The following is an 18,753-nucleotide window of genomic DNA, read 5'->3' on the forward strand; positions in this document are numbered from 1 at the left end:
TCCACAATTACACCCGCTCCCCCACCCAACCACAAATAAACATATATCACAATCTCCTTGGATAATCATAAATCTCAGCTAATGCTCTAGATCTCTTCTCACCGGCCTAATATATCGCCATTCCTCCTGGGCTCCTTCCCAGTTTTATATAAATGCCCACATAAGTTGTGCCATCAGGTCTGCACTTGGAGCAAACATCCACGCCCCACTTGGCTGAATGAACAGGAGGAACCCCAAAACAGCTGAGATGGCTTTTGAAGTGTGCCATCTAAAGGAACCCTTCCTCCAAGACTATAAAGCCCTGTCTAAAACTACCTAGTATTTTCCCATCACTTTTCTTAGTGGAAAAAGTCCAGAGTCTTCCCCACCACACAATCCAATGTTTGATTTGGGTGGATGTATTGTGCAGGAGCACAATATTCAACTGTTGCCGTATAACACAATTCACCTGCTTTTTCTGCCGTGTTTTATGAAGGGGAACTCTTACTGGACAAAGGGTGTTTGCCAATAACAGTCTAGAAGTGCTTCAAAACAGGAATCCCAATGAAAAGCCATCTTGTTTCTGCATGAAAACACTGGTCACATCTAGGTTCTGCTGAGGTCTACTGAAGTTCAAAATTAACACCAACTTTCCACGTTCAGCTTCCATTTCAGGATGGGCTTCAAAATTACCCACTGAACCCCTTGCCCAAGCCATTTTATAAGACATTGGTCTATAGACTCCAAACACCCACATCAGTGTACACAAAGGTTGTGAACAGATCCTGCCAAATGGATGTGTCCCAGTACTTGACGTTTTTCTTCCATTTTTTAACAAGCCAAATGCCCATTATTGGGATGGGCAAGAATAGGAGGGTAGTGAGGGGTAGACTGCATTCTTAGCACATGGTGACACATTGTAAGTTCCTGCAGGATCCTGCCAGTGAGGAAAAAGAATCTCAGTGGCTAAGTGGAGGCATGTTTTATCTTCATTGTGATAACGTTTCCAAGTTTAGCCCTGATTCCACCACCCCCCATCAAAAAAAGACTTCATGGCAGCCATTACCTTGTACTGCAACTTTGGGCTGGAAATGAAATCTTCTCCATTCTCCCATGATCTCATTCACTGAGAATCAAGCCTGCTCCTCTCTGCCTCACCCTAAATACGTTCTCTTGGGCCCATTTTTCTGATGGTGAAATAAAGAACAGCTGGGTCATCTCAGATGAGAAAAATATAATGTAACTTGCTAGCCAAGCAGCATGTCCTTATGCATGTTTACATGGAAGTAAGTTCCACTGAGTTCAGAGGCATTTACTCCAGGGTAAAGTCGCACAGGGCTGTAGCCTGCAATTTGAAGCACCCTAAGATTAGTGAAGAGGTTGGTTGATTCGTCATTGGGTTCAGTATCATCTTATTTGAAGGGGAGGTGTCTTCTGGATTGGTTCTGGTGAACAGCAATATAACCAGAACATTATCAATATTAAACATTATCAAGTACAATGTGCCTTCTTAAACCCTCCTAATGCTCTCCTCGGTGTGGGAGGTTTTCCCCTTTGCAAATTGGCCGTGAGAATCTAAACTATGTTAAATGAACAAGTACCAAAGAGAAGAAGGAACATACTATTTAGAAATACATTTTGTTTGAACCACAAATTGCCTGCCACAAAAATATCCATACTCAAGGAGCAGCTGGCAAAAATATCCAAGCATGAAAGGACAAACTAAGGACTAAGGGCCTGTGCTTATTGTTCTATGTTGGGAAGTAGCTAGCTTTCTATATGCAGAGGTAGGTAGGTAGGTAGGTAGGTACATAGGTATGTAGGTAGATGATTGATAGATAGATAGATAGATAGATAGATAGATAGATAGAGATAGATTAGATAGATAGAGAGAGATAGATAGATGATAGATAGATAGATAGATAGATAGATAGATAGATAGATAGATATAGATAGATAGATAGATGATATAGATGATAGATAGATAGATGATAGATAGATAGATGATAGATGATAGACAGATAGATATAGATGATAGATAGATGATATAGATGATAGATAGATAGATGATAGATAGATAGCTAGATGATAGATAGATAGATGATAGATAGATATAGATAGATGATAGATAAATAGATATAGATAGATGTGTGTATTGCATCCAACACACACAAACACAGGGAGTCTCAACAGCCACTTGAGCTTGCTGTTTCTACAGACTAGTCCTTAATTCTAAGTGGCAGCACTGGTAACAGCTGTGGTGCTTTTGAATTACTCCCAATGTCACTCCTGTACTTAGCTTGGAATATTTACAACTGTATGCTGTCCCGCCATGCCTTCAAATGCTCCTCCAAGGTGATTTTAAAAAGAAAACAAACCGAAGCAACAGCTTCTATTTTTGAATTGATGAGGACTAATGGGATCCTCACAATCACAGAATCTTCTCTTCTTCTCCTCTCCCCCCATCGTTAAAAAAAACCCTTTTGTATTATCCAATCATGGAATGTCGCAGCAGAAAATGTCAGCTTTATTCATTATTTCATTCAATATAAGTGGATATTCTGACTAGCCTTTACCAGCTATCCGATTTCTCACAAAAGAGGCATTTGCCAGGTGAAAGATGGATATTCTGTGAAATATTCTACTTGTCATCACTTTTTGTCCTTTTATCTCAGGCTGAGACACCCTTTGACAGATAAGTTCAGTCATGGGGAGGGGGGCAGGCAGAGATGCCTTTCTCAAAGGCGAGCTCACACTGCTCCCGTGTGGTTTCTGTGAAGAAGCAGCAGACAGGAGGAGCAGGATGGAAAAAGAAAAAGGTAAGCGGCTTGAATAGGTGGAGGGCAGGGAAGCAATATGGACTGTCTGCTCTACAGTGAAGACTGCCCAAAGTGATGGTTCAGCCTCCCTCTTCATGAAGCGTGTTTTTGAACAAAAAGTAAGAAGCAGCAGCAGGAGTAAAGGTATAGACCTTGTTTGACACCGTGTATGTGTCACAACAGAACTTCTAAATTAGCAATCAGCAAACACCTGGCAATTAATAAATGCAAAACTGCTATTACATCGATAGAGGCATTAAAAAAAAACAACAACACAGATTTAAAATCTGGAGAGCTGTCAGCTTAAGAGGTATGTGGAGAAGATTAAAACGGTCGGCAGCGGCGAATTGGCGGAGGTGGTTCCAGCTCGGAGGTGGGGAAGAGGATTCTGAGCGATGCTTTCGACATTGCAATACAAGGACCGTTTGCAATGTATGGATATAATGCAAGGAACAGCCTTATGCTAAATCAAATACCTGGTCCGCCTAGCTCAGTAGATGGAGAGGACAGCCTCTCCAGGGTCTTGAGCACAGATCGTTCTCAGTCCTGGAAATGTCTTTGTTGGCGGTTGCCTAGAATTGACCCTTCTAGTAGCAGATAGGATGGCGGAGGGAGCAGCAGTGCTCACCTGACCTCAGGCAGCTGAGTTGATGCTGCTTCCTGGGAAGGAGGGAGGTGGAAGGGAAGCCGGGCATGATGCAAATGCACCAGAAGGTGTTCTGGGTTGGCTACACTGGTGTGCTTGTACCAGTCCCACCTCCCTGCTGCTGCTTCTCCCTTCTCCCTCTCCTTTCCAGTAAGCAACAGCATCTTAGCTGCTAAGAGGTCAGGTGAGTAGCACATGGTTTTGTTTTGTTTTAATAAAATATTTATTGGATTTTCACAAATTCTATAAACACGCACAATACAGACATACACACAAAAACAAACATATAACATTTCCAATCCTTTTTTCTTAAAACTTACTTCACCGACCTCCTCGTACCTCCCCTTTCTGCATTCCAATTTCAAAATTTATTTCAGCAAATCCTCCCCCTTAATTTTATCTAATTGTTTCCTTTTCTGTTCTTTTAACTTAATCTTTACAGCTGTAATTCACTTACTTTCTATAACCACAACATTTTAACACTCATTAATTTTACAGTATTTCTTAAGATAAATTTTAAATTTCTTCCAATCTTCTTCCGCCGTCTCCTTTCCCTGGTCTCGGATTCTGCCAGTCATTTCAGCCAGTCCCATATAGTCTATCACCTTCATCTGCCATTCTTCCAGAGTGGGTAGATCTTGTGTCTTCGAATACTTTGCGATAAGTATTCTTGCTGCTGTTGTGGCGTACATGAAAAATGTTCTATCTTTCTTTAACACCAATTGGCCGACAATGCCCAAGAGAAAGGCTTCTGGTTTCTTAGGGAAAGTACATTTAAGTACCTTTTTCATTTCATTATATATCATCTCCCAGAAGGCCTTAATCTTCGGGCACGTCCACCAAAGGTGAAAGAATGAACCTTCAGTTTCTTTACATTTCCAACACTTATTATCAGGCAAGTGATAGATTTTTGCAAGCTTGACTGGGGTCATGTACCACCTGTAAATCATTTTCATAATATTTTCCTTTGTGAGTAGCACATGCTATCCACTAATGGTGTACAAAGCTTGTGCTCTACTGTGGGATTTTTGCCCTTCTCCCGAGTATTCTTTTTTTATTTATAAAAGTATTTATATTGTTATGTACTGAGTTGAATAGGATCCAAACTGCAGCAGTCTGATTGGTCCTAGAACAATAGGATTCAGAATGCAGCAGTCTGGTTGGTCCTAGAACAATGCAGCAGTATGATTGGTTGGCAGGAACCACCCAATCCTGCTCCAGATATAAGTGAATCCACAACCTGATTGGCTTACAGTAGAATTCCAGAATTAGCCAGTCATGTGCAGCCCATTGTGTAAAGAATGTATATAAAGGGGATACTTTGAGGGGACATTCGTTCATTCCTCCTCACCACTATGAGTGAATAAAGAGCATGAAATAACTTTGCGACTCTGAGTATATTTCATATATCTTTGGCAATCATTCATAGCCGAGTAAGATTGTCTTTCCGCAGGGCCTGTAAGACAGAGCTGTTCCGCCTGGCCTTTGGCTTGGAGCCAATTTGATTCCCTCCCCCTCTTTCTTTTTTCTTTTCCTTTCTCCTCCTGCGATGAGGTTTCAATATTTTATTGTTGTATTTTAATTTTGTTTTTAAGTTGTATTCATTCAGTTTGTTTTTATTATTGCTTGTTAGCCGCCCTGAGCCCGGCCTTGGCTGGGGAGGGCGGGGTATAAATTATTATTATTATTATTATTATTATTATTATTATTATTATTATTATTATTATTCTATAAACACAGTTTTAACAATGAGTCCGTAAGTGACTGTGGAGGCCAATTCTGGACCCACACGTCCTTCCACAGTGGGGACATTGGTTTCCAGGCAGGAGTTGATCTCTGTGTGGATTTGCTAGGCGTGCCTTCTTCCTAGCATGTTTCTCCCTTGCGTCCTGAGTTCAAGTGTCTTCAAAGTCCATGACACCTTTAGTAAAGGCTGTTCTCCAACTGGAGCGCTCGCAGGCCAGTGCTTCCCAGTTGCCAGTGTCTATACTACATTTTTTAAGATTTGCCTTGAGACAGTCTTTAAACCTCTTTTGTTGACCACCAGCATTACGCTATATATATATATATATATATATATATTTGCTTTCGTAGATTTTCACGGGTACAATATATATATATATATACACACACACACACACACACACACACATATATATACACACACACATACACACGCTTTATAAATTTATATACTACCAATTCGTACAATAGCTCTATACTGCACAGCAATATATACAATAAAGTATAACACACAATAAAAAGAGGGTGAAGTGGTTAAAACGATTGGCTGATTAAAAAATGCAAATAGTTGCACAGGCCTGTCTACATAAAATGGCATTCAAGGAAACAGAGGAGAAAAGTTGTGCAAGCAGAGCTTTGTCCACGTTGTCACCCTGGCTTTGGAACTCCCTCTCTGGGGAACTGTGCTTGCCCCCTATGCTGCTGTCATTGAGACAGGTACTAAAGGCATTTTTTGTTCACATAGACTTTTGGCTCCTGAATAGCAGCTGGTATCAGCCGTTGTAGTGACATGCTTAAATGGGATAAATGTAATTTATTTATTGTTTAGATTCAACTCTTGTTTGTCTGCAGTTTCAGTGCAGGGCTCTGGACAAGTCCAGATCCCACTACCTCTGTTCTCCATCTGCAAAATGAAAGTGATCATATTCTGCTTGGTTAGGGTTGTTGTGAGGACAAAGGGAAAGTACGAAGCATTTTGCGTACAGAAAACTCTTCAGAAGTTTCATAGGTCTAAGTGGGAAAATATAAATATGAGCATCTTACCAAAGGTTATTTACAGCATAATCCTGTACAGGAAAGCTCAGAACTTAAATATCACATCCTTTAAATATTCCAACTAAGTGTGCATAGAAGTGAAGCCTTAATATCATTGTTCTGTCTCTTGGATCTCCAATAATTTTCCTACTTTCAGATTTTTACAAAACAGACAATATAAGGTACAATGAATTCAATGTTTAAAACAAGATGCCTTGTATATGATTTGGCATTTCTTTGTGATATCTACAGCGGAACCATTATTTTGAAGACAACCCTCATCACAAATCTGGCAAATTTGGAACTATCCTTGATGATCTGATAAAGTTGATCACCTTTACTCATGTAAAACTGCTCATTCCACAAGCCTATTTTATAGTTTTGTTTCTCGCTTTTTAATTTTTGTCTGTTGTCATAATTGTTCTCTCTGTTTTATATATATTATAAAATGAAATAATAATAAACTTTACTCAGAAATATCCCAAGATACCTTTTCAACCAAACTTTGATTTACATTCTTCAAATCAAACTTTTACAACAGGTAGGGTCATTTTGGATTAAAACACACATACCAAGAACACAGTTTTTATTTAATTGATTTATAATTGATATTTTATTGTTTGATTTTGTATTTTACATTTTGCATGCTACTTTGGGGGCTTTTGGCATAACAACAAGCTTTAACATCACATAAGGAAAAATTTATGAGAAATGCAAAAAGCAGGAGATTAAATGTTCCTTTTGGGGGGTATTCTGGAAGTTTAGAGTGAACTGGTGTTCCAGAAAATGTGACACAGACTGCTTCCAAATTACAGGGATGGAAGAGAGATTTGATTCAATTCATGTTTAAAGGTGAACCTACAAAATTTACACACCCCAAAGCAATTTGCAAACCAAAATGCAGCCATCCTTTGGAATCCACACTTAACCAAATTTTGAAATGCAGATCTCCAATGAAACAGTGTTTACAAGATTATGTATACCATATTGAGAGAAAGTGTGCATAAGAATGATCATATATTAGTGAAAATAACATATTAATGAATTGTAGATGTCTTGCATGCTTATTTTCAATAGTATAATGTATTAATGTATTCAGTGTATAATGTATTTATGTTTATATTTTTAAATATAAACCTATTTTAAATATAAACCTATTTAATTTTAAATATAACATGCTTTAAATATAAAATGTTTATATTTTTAAATATGTTGTGAGTCACTTGGAGATCTTCTGGTAGCAAATGAATACCAATAACTATCATTAAATGCCAGCAAAATCTATAAGAATCAGTCAAATCTGCATACAGAAATGTGTCGACTGAGAGAAATTTGAACTAAAATGTTGATGGATTGTCACAAGGGTTTTTAAAATCACAAATTGCTGCAGAAATATGGAGAACCGAAAATAAGTCTGGGGGAAGTGAGAAGCCCAGAGAACCAAAATTGACCAATCTGTCTATCCCAGATTTCATGTGCTCACATAGGAACATGAGAAGTTGCCTTAAACTGTGTCACTAAGGTGTCTCAGACCATTGGCACATTTTGCTCACTGACTGACAATAGCTCTCCAGAGCTTCAAGTGGGACATTTCCTGCTCTTTCGGGCGCAGACCTGAGACCTTCTGCATGCAAAGCCCCTCCCAGCCCCATGTTCCATCCTGGGGTGCCACAAGTTGGCCCTGTACTAATGCCCGCCAACTGTGGTGGCTGCCAGGGAACAGTGTATTGGACTGCATAATTCCAACTATAATATAACAGATTGAGGTTGAATCCTGACAAGACAGAAGTACTGTTCTTGGGGGACAGGAGATGGGTGGGTGTGGAGGACTCCCTGGTCCTGAATGGGGTACCTGTGCCCCTGAAGAACCAGGTGTGCAGCCTGGGAGTCATTTTGGACTCACAGCTGTCCATGGAGGCACAGGTCAATTCTGTGTCCAGGGCAGCTGTCTACCAACTCCATCTGGTACACAGGCTGAGACCCTACCTGCCCACAGACTGTCTTGCCAGAGTGGTGCATGCTCTGGTTATCTCCCGCTTGGACTACTGCAATGCGCTCTATGTGGGGCTACCTTTGAAGGTGACCCGGAAACTACAACTAATCCAGAATGCGGCAGCCACACTGGTGACTGGGAGCGGCCGCCAAGACCATATAACACTGGTCTTGAAAGACCTACACTGGCTCCCAGTACGTTTCCGAGCACAATTCAAAGTGTTGGTGCTGACCTTTAAAGCCCTAAACGGCCTCAGTCCAGTATACCTGAAGGAGCATCTCCACCTCCATCGTTCTGCCCGGACACTGAGGTCCAGCGCCGATGGCCTTCTGGCAGTTCCCTCGCTGCAAGAAGCCAAGTTACAGGGAACCAGGCAGTGGCACCCACCCTGTGGAACGCCCTCCTACCAGATGTCAAAGAGAAAAACAACTACCAGACTTTTAGAAGACATCTGAAGGCAGACCTGCTTAGGGAAGCTTTTAATGTTTGACGGACTATTGTATTTTAATATTCTGCTGGAAGCTGCCAAAAGTGGCTGGAGAAGCCCAGCCCGATTGATGGGGTATAAATAATAAATTATTTATGTTATTATTATTATATATGTCATTATTTGTAATGGGAATTGGGGTTGCTTGTGCGTAAACTGCAAACTGCTCCAAGCTAGCCGTATAGCTAAAACTTTCCCTGGTTGACAGCCCTTGAAACGTGACTGTCTTAGTCACTGGCAGAATCTGTCAGTGGGCGGGACCTAAATTTCCTCCAACATAAAAGTTGCTTGACTCCAAGTCTCCTCCTAGATTCCCTGCGCGGAAGCCTTCTGCGCAGCGTGGGCGTGCCAAGTTGAGGTCCTGTGCAATCTCCGCTGATCTCACTGGAAGAGTCTCGGATCCTCCCCTCTGCCTTACTCTCCGCTTCCCCTTTCTCCCTGGTGTCCCCTGGATTTCTTTCCCCCGTGGAAGCCCTCTCTCTCTCCTTGCTAGTTCCCTCCCCTGCATCACTGGAGCGACTTTCCTCTCCTCTTCCCTCTGATGGCAGTTCCCTGACATTATTATTATTATAGCACCTGAAAATGAAAAGGGGGCAACATAACGGGGTCAATCATAGTTCTATTTCAGTACTATTGATGCACACAATCCTCTTGCATTGAAGCAGCATGATCTCATGACGACGTTTTGGAAGTCTTTCAGTGAAGCCTGATCAGTGATACAGAACACTTTGGAACTCCTGGGATCTTCCCTGAAACCACCATATTTTGTTAAGTCCTTGCAAAGCTGAGACCCTGGAAAACTGACTCCACCAGATTATGAATGAAGGGGGAATGAGCCAGTAGACATCAACTCCAAAATGAAGGGCCCTCAATCTTCTTCATCATCTTTTTTAACTTCCTCTGCACTCACTCATTTGCAAGGATTGGGAAGAGTGAAACAGAGTTTTTGGTCCCTGCAGCTAATCCCAAATCTCTTCTAATGATAGACTGTTCTAGAGAAAGTTCTTTCTCAACTTTCCCTTGGGTTCCCAGATGTTGGACTACAGCTCCCATCATTCCTAGCCAGCATGGCTAGCCTGGCCAGTGGTCAGGGGTGATGGGAGTTGTAGCTCAAGAACATCCGAAGTTTGAGAAAAGATGCTCTAGAAGATACTAAACACCATACAGTGGTACCTTGGTTTAAGAACAGCTTAGTTTATGAACAACTTGGATTCTTGGGCCCTCTCGGTAGTGGCACCCACCCTGTGAAACGCCCTCCCACCAATGTCAAAGAGAACAACAACTACCAGACTTTTAGAAGACATCTGAAGGCAGCCCTGTTTAGGGAGCTTTTAATGTTTGACAGACTTCTGTATTTTAATATTTTGTTGGAAGCCCTCCAGAGTGGCTGGGGAAGCCCATCCAGATGGGTGCGGTATAAATAATAAATTTATTATTATTATTATTGAGAATGCTGCAATCCCAGAAGTAGCTGTTTTGGTTTCTGAACTTTGCCTTGGAAGCAGAACATGTTCCACTTCCTGTTGAGTGTGTTCCATTTGTAAATTGAGTCCCCACTGCTATGGGAAAGCACGCCTTGGTTTAAGAACGCTTTGGTTTAAGAACGGACTTCCAGAATGGATTAAGTTTGTAAACCAAGATACCACTGTACATCTTTACACAGAACTGAAAAAATGGATTAGTTTAAAATATTCAAAATGTTGTTCCCTGTTTCCCATCCAGCAGAGGTGTCACCCTACTTCTTCTATCTGAAATTTATTTTAAAATTTCATTAACAATAGTGTGGAAGTTTTTTTGCATATGTTCATTTGTGTCTTTCATATTCTTTGCTTTAAAAAACACATTATAGATGTAGATAGCCATTCTGAAATAGGGCATACTATATATTTAAGTAAACAATAGTTTCCTGTGTGTGTTGTTGTTGTTGTTTTCAATAGTATACAATATCAGAATCCCACAGAGAGCAGAGTTCTTAGAAAATGCCAGTAGACTGACAGCTCATTAGGAATAAAGCTAACAGGTTCAGTGTAAGGAGACTGGAAGAAAAAGCTTGTGGAATAAGTCTCTGGCCTCTGTTTGCTTAAGCCTTAATAAAAAAGCAGAAATGAGAGTAGACTTGATTTTACAACAAAAATAAATGTAAGGATCTGAAAGACAAGCAGTTAGGAAAAAAAGAAGTCGAGATTAATAAATGTGGGGAGGGAATCAGTCACCAAACCAATCACTTATTCTCGTAGTTTAAATTAGATCTTTCTTTCACACACCTTTAGCTTAATTTCATAAGTAATAGAAGTGGAAAGAAATTGCAATTGAGTAGATTGGAAGTCTAACACAAAGGTGGGGTGGTGGATGGTGATGGGAAAAGGATTTGTGGGATTGAGTGTAAGTACTGTATTTTTTGCTCTATAAGACTCACTTTTCCCCTCCTAAAAAGTAAGGGGAAATGTGTGTGCGTCTTATGGAGTGAATGCAGGCTGCGCAGCTATCCCAGAAGCCAGAACAGCAAGAGGGATCACTGCTTTCACTGCACAGCGATCCCTCTTGTTGTTCTGGCTTCTGAGATTCAGAATATTTTTTAGTTTTGTTTTCATACTCCAAAAACTAGGTGCATCTTATGGTCTGGTGCGTCTTATAGAGCGAAAAATACGGTATGTTTGAACACTTTTAAGGATTGTATGAAATGTATGTTTGTATGCTTGTATATCTGTAATAAATGTGTATTAATGATGAACCATTTTAACAATAATTTTTTAATAAATAAATAAATAAATAAATAAATAAATAAGACCTGATCCCCAGCAACACCTCAGCCCAGCAAGAAAAAATGGAAGATATGGAAGAAAGTCTTGAGAGAATTTGAGCATTGTGATGCTCACTCAGGCTGCACTAGACCGGCTGGAAATATTTTTTTGATGTGGGTGGGGATTTGGTCTAAACCACAGAGCCTAGGATTGCCAATCAGAAGGTCAGTGGTTCGAATCCCCGTGACGGGGTGAACTCCCGTTGCTCGGTCCCTGCTCCTGCCAACCTAGCAGTTCAAAAGCACGTCAAAGCTCAAGTAGAGAAATAGGTACCGCTCTGGCGGGAAGGTAAACGGCGTTTCCGTGTGCTGCTCTGGTTCGCCAGAAGCGGTTTAGTCATGCTGGCCACATGACCCGGAAGCTGTACGCCAGCTCCCTCGGCCAATAAAGCGAGATGAGTGCCGCAACCCCAGAGTCGGTCACGACTGGACCTAATGGTCAGGGGTCCCTTTACCTTTACCTTTTACTGAGCCTAGGACTTGCCGATCAGAAGGTCAGTGGTTCAAATCCCCACGACAGGGTGAGCTCCCGTTGCTTGGTCCCTGCTCCTGCCAATCTAGCAGTTTGAAAGCACACCCAAAAGTGCAACTAAATAAATAGGTACAACTATGGTAGGAAGGTAAACGGTGTTTCCGTGCGCTGCTCTGGTTTCAGTGTTCCATTGCGCCAGAAGCGGCTTATTCATGCTGGCCACATAACCCAGAAGCTGTCTGCGGACAAATGCCGGCTCCCTTGGCCAGTAAAGCGAGATGAGCACTGCAACCCCAGTGTCGTCCACGACTGGACTTAACGGTCAGGGGCCCCTTTACCTTTAGATCATCAGAAAACCCCTTTTACAAGAGGGACCTTAACATTTTTTCTGCACCATTATGCAAGGTGAGGTTGCCTGATTTAGCTCACAAATTTTGGGATGCACTGAAGGGCATCAAATTGTCAAAGTTGCTGGTAGGTTTTTACTAACACGCGAAGCTCCACTTGGATGTTATGCCTCAGGTGCTTGTTCTTTCCTTTGGGGGGGGTGGAGAAAGGGGATGTGCACAACCCTTTCTGGACAATCTATCTGTCCTTTTGTCTTAGACTCACATCTGGAGGCTCAGACAATTGCTTCCTCAAGTCAAGGAGGCTAATTCGTCATGACAAAGTTTCAGAATCTGTGGACTAGGGCATAATGGGCACATAGTTTATAGGTTCAAATAGTTAGCAAGCAGAACTATGAAGCAACTGAATGGCCTGGAAAGAGGCGTTATGGTGCATCAGGCAAATCCTCCCAAGTTCACATAATTATTGACCCGAGACATCACAATGATTCCTCCAGAGCCATGAAGGTCAAATTGTGTTAATCCCATTGCCACCACAAATGATCTGGTATCAAGCAAAATAAGGCGCATATTATACGAGACAGGTGAAGCATGCCCATTGCTTAGGGCCATGAAGTGCATTTTAGTCTCAGATTTATTGGGGGGCGCACTTTAAAAGGAATTTCTTTCTTAAAAAGAGAGAATGCCTGCACACACATAAAAAAATAATTAGCCTTTTTCATCCAACTCTGGTTGCAACTCCAAAGGGTTCTCTCAGAACCGTTCCCACAGAAGCACGGGGGAAATGAATAGAGGCAGAGAAGGGACAGTGTATCGCGTCCCAAATCAGAAGTTCTCTCCAATTGTCTTTGACACACAAGATTCTTCTCGGGGCCCAGTATCTAAACTTTATCTGTAGCTATCCTTTCATTTAACCTTCATTAGTTGTTTCGGATAGAGCTCCCCACCAAAGCGATGAATGAACTCAAAAGAGCTAAAAGCATTAACCGACCAGTTCCTGCAGGATTAATCATACAGGTCAATGTGAATTTTTAAAAAACTTCAGTCTATTCACTTCAATGGCTTTTCTTTTCTTTTCCTGCTCTGTACCAAGCTGATATCATCAGCTGCTTCAGACAGGTGATGCATTATTTAGATATATATTTTTAACGCCATGAAAGATCTGGCGGTTAATCACGTCATCATTTAGATTTAGAAATATCATCTGTAGTACTGTGATATTTCAATTGGCTAGTTGCATCAAGACACTGATTGACTAAAGCACAGCATTTTATATAATCGACCTACTAGGATATAATTCAGCACAGAGTTAAGGCCCCTCTTACTCCTTGAATAAACAACAAAATACTATCTACATCCGTGTTCTTAGGCAGCAATCCTATAGACACTTACCCAGGAGAAGGAAGTGTAACTGAATTCAGACTAATCTCTGAGCAGACATGCACAGGATTGCACAGCACTTAATTTTGTCGGCACCATGATCAGTATTTTAAAGCTAGGTCTTTGGTGCTTTTTGAAAGCCAAATAGCTTAAAATCTCTTTCAACCTCCCTTTGTACTGAACACACATTAAGCCAGGGGTGTCAAACTCAAATTCATCGGGGGCCGCATCAGCAGTTTGGTCACCCTCAAAGGGCCGCTAGAGGGCAGGCGTTCTCTGGCTTGTAGGCTGCTGCGCATGCGCTGAAGAGGCGGCTTTCTTGTGTAAAAAAAAAAAAGCGAGAATAAAAGGTGAAGGCTGGCGGCCGGCGGCGGCTACACGGGCCACATGACGAGGTCTGGCGGGCTGGATTCGGCCCACGGGCCTTGTGTTTGACACCCGTGCATTAAGCAGAGCCGTAGCTACTGAGGGGCTAGCCAGGTTTTTCTCCCTAGGTGAAGGCTCCAGAGGGATGCCATTGAGGCCTCCAGTCTCTCTGTGTGTGTACACAAATGTGCATGTGGGGTTGCAGAACTGGGTCTTTGACCCGGGTGAAATAAAGCCTAGTTTTGCCCCTTCTGTGTATCCCCACAGAAGGTCAAAAGCTCTTTTAGGAACATTATGGTTTCTCAAAAAGAAGACAAAATACAGTAAACATTGCTGCATACCACTCCAACCTCCAAGCAATGTGAGATTCCATGGGTTCCAGGCTCTTCCCCAGGGTTCCTGTTCCCTTTTGGAAACAGTGGAGACTGTAGAGTCTTTATGATAAATGGTTTAAAGGTAAAGGTAAAGGTACCCCTGCCCGAACGGGCCAGTCTTGACAGACTCTGGGGTTTGTGCGCCCATCTCACATCTATAGGCCGGGGGCCAGCGCTGTCCGAAGACACTTCCGGGTCACGTGGCCAGCGTGACAAAGCTGCATCTGGCGAGCCAGCGCAGCACACGGAACGCCGTTTACCTTCCCGCTGGTAAGCGGTACCTATTTATCTACTTGCACTTTAAGTGTGCTTTCGAACTGCTAGGTTGGCAGGCGCTGGGACCGAACGACGGGAGCGCACCCCGCCGCGGGGATTCGAACTGCCGACCTTTCGATCGGCAAGCCCTAGGCGCTGAGGCTTTAACCCACAGCGCCACCCGCGTCCCTCTGATAAATGGTTTATTTACATATAAATACAAGCAGACCCTATGATGGAGGGGTTCACAGCATTGACACCCCAAGAGGGTATTGTTTCTTCCATAGATGCAGCCTTTGATTCAGAAGAAGAAGAAGAAGAGTTTGGATTTGATATCCCGCCTTTCACTCCCCTTCAGGAGTCTCAAAGCGGCTAACATTCTCCTTTCCCTTTCTCCCCCACAACAAACACGCTGTAAGGTGAGTGGGGCTGAGAGACTTCAGAGAAGTGTGACTGGCCCAAGGTCACCCAGCAGCTGCATGTGGAGGAGCGGGGAAGTGAACCCGGTTACCCAGATTATGTGACTACCGCTCTTAACCACTACACCACACTGGCTCTCAAACAGAAATCAACCATCACGCCCTGAGTCTCACTTCAGACAGCAACCCTTTTCCTCCAGGTCACACCCCACCCCAAATTCAATTTCAAAAGATTTTTCTTCTAACTCACTCTGAGTTGAGGAACGGGCCCCTCCCATTTGCCGTCTGGAATAGAGCTCCCTCACTAATGGCCCAACACCCGATCCGATTTCCTCATGAGGATGCTGGCCTGACTTATATTTCTTATATTTTTTAATATCTGCTGATTCCAGGGGTTCAGAGTCTGGCACCCAGGAACTCATAACATAGCAGACTCTGAAACTCATAGCGAAGGCCAGTCTGGCACCCACTAACTCATAACAATATCAAGTTAAACCCATTGAAACAGTGGTTCAAGTGGGGGTGGCCCTATGGTACTACTAGCTACACCATAACTCTAAACTTTCTATCTGTGTATATACTTGAATGTATTGCACTTAACAGCAAAATCCTATAAATGTGTGTTTACCAGGAGTGTTAGTGTGTTTACCAGGAGTGTTAGTGTTTGCTGCTATTGCTTTTTAAATCAAATATTTATTAAATCTGGATACTGCCCTTCATCTGAAGTCATGCCGCTAATGTGCACCTCCAAAATGCCATGTGGTAAGATGATGGTGATGATAATTTATTACTTATACCGCGCCCATCTGATTGGGTTGCCCCAGCCACTCTGGGTGACTTCCAACATCATAAAAACACAGCAGAACAATAAAACCTTCCCAGTACAGGGCTGCCCTCAGATGTCTTCAGAAAGTTGTATAGTTGTCCATCTGATGGGAGGGCATTCCACAGGGTGGGTGCCACTACCAAAAAGGCCCTCTGCCTGGTTTCCTGTTCAGGAAAAGTACGTCACCTGAAGTTCCATCAGCTTTGTGTGTGCTTAAATATCTCCCTCTGAATATATGGTGCTGAAAAGTGCTTAACATGGTTGAATCATGCTCATTTCATGTAGCAAAGATCTGTCTTTATCCCTGGAATTTCTCCTTATTCCTATATAATCTCTTGGCAGTTAACAGGCTCCTCAGTATTGATTTTAAATTATCAATTGACTGACTTACGTTTAAACTAAAAGAAATAACTGTCTTTTATTAGGATAAAAATGTATTTTAAGGAATAATCAAACAAGTAACTCAATATTCACATTTCTAGTTTCTGGACAATTTTCTGCCATGAGGTTCCTACTCGCTTTCTCAGAGGAGTTCAGTGTTAACACAGAGAGCATTACAGTTTGTTTGGCTTAAGGAACACATTAATTTATCTGGTCTGCAGAATTTAAACATCTGATGAATGACAGAGCGGTTGATTTTATTCATCAGCTAATTGCTTTGCCACCTGGAGCTGAAGCTTTATATATTCAGCTTCTAAAAGATCTGAAAAGGATCTCAATTATTCTTTAATTTGTTCCTTGAATGTAAAGTAGGAAAATCTGGCTTAATCAAACATTGTCTCAATTCTATTGGGATATGTCTAGTTACCTTATAACAAGGTAAGCTTTCATTTAATCATATGATATGATAATTCCCCACTTTCAAGCCAAGTATCCTCTTAGTTGCAATCAATTTTCTACTGAAAAAAATAAACATTGTCTCTTTACCAAAATCCCAGCTGAGAAAGGGGAATACTTTAACCCAACTCGCTGTTAGTTCAACCACACTAGTAATTTCTGCGTTGGAAATCATACATAGCGATGTGTATGCCCAACTGCGTACAGATCTTCTTGGCATACACTGACTTCCATGGCCACAGTGGAATCTATTACATGACCATGAGCCAGCATGTTTATTCTGTGCCATCATTGCTCAGCCCACACTGTGTTCACTTGTGTTGACCTGCTAATCACAGATTGGGCTTGGGCAGGGTTTACATCGATTCTCTGTGCTTTAACTCTTAATGAGAAATGCAGCCTGCACACAGCAGTGTTGATGGCCTTGTTCGTGCCATCTACCTGCTCCTTTTCCATGGTGGACTGAGAGTGCAAATTTTACCTACTTACATAAGCATTTCTGTGCATAGCCCCCCATTTCTCATTCAAGGATATATGTGGTAGAGAATGGCTCAAGAGCTCCAGGCTCTCTCATGCGCACTACTATGTAGATAATGTGTGCCCTAGGCCATGTTTCATCACTTTGCCACAAACACCTACAATGAATTAAAGGAAAATGATGCTCCAGGTTGTTGTTGTTGTTGTTTAGTCGTTTAGTCATGTCCGACTCTTCGTGACCCCATAGGCCAGAGCACGCCAGGCACTCCTGTCTTTCACTGCCTCCCGCAGTTTGGTCAAACTCATGCTGGTAGCTTCGAGAACCTTGTCCAACCATCTCGTCCTCTGTCGTCCCCTTCTCCTTGTGCCCTCAATCTTTCCCAACATCAGGGTCTTTTCCAGGGAGTCGAGTCTTCTCATGAGGTGGCCAGAGTATTGGAGCCTCAGCTTCAGGATCTGTCCTTCCAGTGAGCACTCAGGGCTGATTTCCTTAAGAATGGAGAGGTTTGATCTTCTTGCAGTCCATGGGACTCTCAAGAGTCTCCTCCAGCACCATAATTCAAAAGCATCAATTCTTCGGCGATCAGCCTTCTTTATGGTCCAGCTCTCACTTCCATACATCACTACTGGGAAAACCATGGCTTTAACTATACGGACCTTTGTTGGCAAGGTGATGTCTCTGCTTTTTAATATGCTGTCTAGGTTTGCCATTGCCTTTCTCCCAAGGAGCAGGCGTCTTTTAATTTCGTGACTGCTGTCACCATCTGCAGTGATCATGGAGCCCAAGAAAGTAAAATCTCTCACTGCCTCCATTTCTTCCCCTTCTATTTGCCAGGAGGTGATGGGCCCAGTGGCCATGATCTTCGTTTTTTTGATGTTGAACTTCAGACCATATTTTGCACTCTCCTCTTTCACCCTCATTAAAAGGTTCTTTAATTCCTCTTCACTTTCTGCCATCAAGGTTGTGTCATCTGCATATCTGAGGTTGTTGATATTTCTTCCGGCAATCTTAATTCCGGCTTGGGATTCATCCAGCCCAGCCTTTGGCATGATGAATTCTGCATATAAGTTAAATAAGCAGGGAGACAATATACAGCCTTGCTGTACTCCTTTCCCAATTTTGAACCAATCAGTTGTTGATGCTCCAGGTAGAAAAATGCAAAGTCTCCTCTTAAATGAATATCTGTAGCATCATCAGTTGCCCTTTCACCAAACACAACTGTTATTAACATCTCTCACTCATATTTATATCTCTAGTTTGATTAAATTCTTCCTCCCTCCCTTTCTATTTATTTTTATTCCTTTTCAGACTTCTTATCCTCTTCTGCTTATGCCTTCCCTACCAGTTGAATCTAGGGAGAATCAGGCTTTGAAAACAGGAGGTTTATGTTAAATGGGTTTTATTTTGCAGATATGGTCCGTTTTAGAAGTAAGACATGAAAGATTCAACCTATCACAAATCTGTTTCCAAAATATCACCTAAATTCTTCTCCATTAT

The 18,753-nt window shown here is 42.1% G+C and overlaps 1 long non-coding RNA gene across 1 annotated transcript in view; it reads left to right on the forward strand.

Annotated features, from left to right (window-relative positions):
- The window catches only part of LOC309528859, a 414,370-nt gene that overhangs the window by 27,472 nt on the left and 368,145 nt on the right, over positions 1-18,753 (forward strand). The window lies entirely within an intron of this gene.

The sequence above is a fragment of the Podarcis vaucheri genome (genome assembly GCF_965113315.1).
Source record: "Podarcis vaucheri genome assembly, chromosome: 3".
NCBI classification, from domain to species: Eukaryota; Metazoa; Chordata; class Lepidosauria; order Squamata; family Lacertidae; genus Podarcis; species Podarcis vaucheri.